Source organism: Octopus bimaculoides, chromosome 21 (genome assembly GCF_001194135.2).
Source record: "Octopus bimaculoides isolate UCB-OBI-ISO-001 chromosome 21, ASM119413v2, whole genome shotgun sequence".
NCBI lineage: Eukaryota > Metazoa > Mollusca > Cephalopoda > Octopoda > Octopodidae > Octopus > Octopus bimaculoides.
In genome coordinates this window covers 29,415,316-29,415,716 of record NC_069001.1, presented here as the reverse complement: position 1 = coordinate 29,415,716, position 401 = coordinate 29,415,316, and positions in this window count along the sequence as shown.

The following is a 401-nucleotide window of genomic DNA, read 5'->3' as shown; positions in this document are numbered from 1 at the left end:
ATGTATGTAATTTGTATGCAGATGCATACTGACGTTAAAAATGATTACGTTTCTTTAGCCAATTCCATTACTTGGCGACCATTTTAAAGGGTGTACTTGCATGTGTAATCCTATGTGCGTGTACGTGCGTGTATATATATATATATATATATATATAGATATATATATATATATATATATATATAATGTATATATATATAGGTATAGATATAAATATATACATATACACACAGACAGATTGACGGACACACACAAACGCACACACAATCACACACACACACACACATATATATGAGTATGTGCACGTATATATGGTTCTCTACTTCTATTTGTTTAGTAAAATCACTGCAGAGTTATTCATCATGAAGTTAGCGAAGCAGAATTCGCTATAATATTAACGG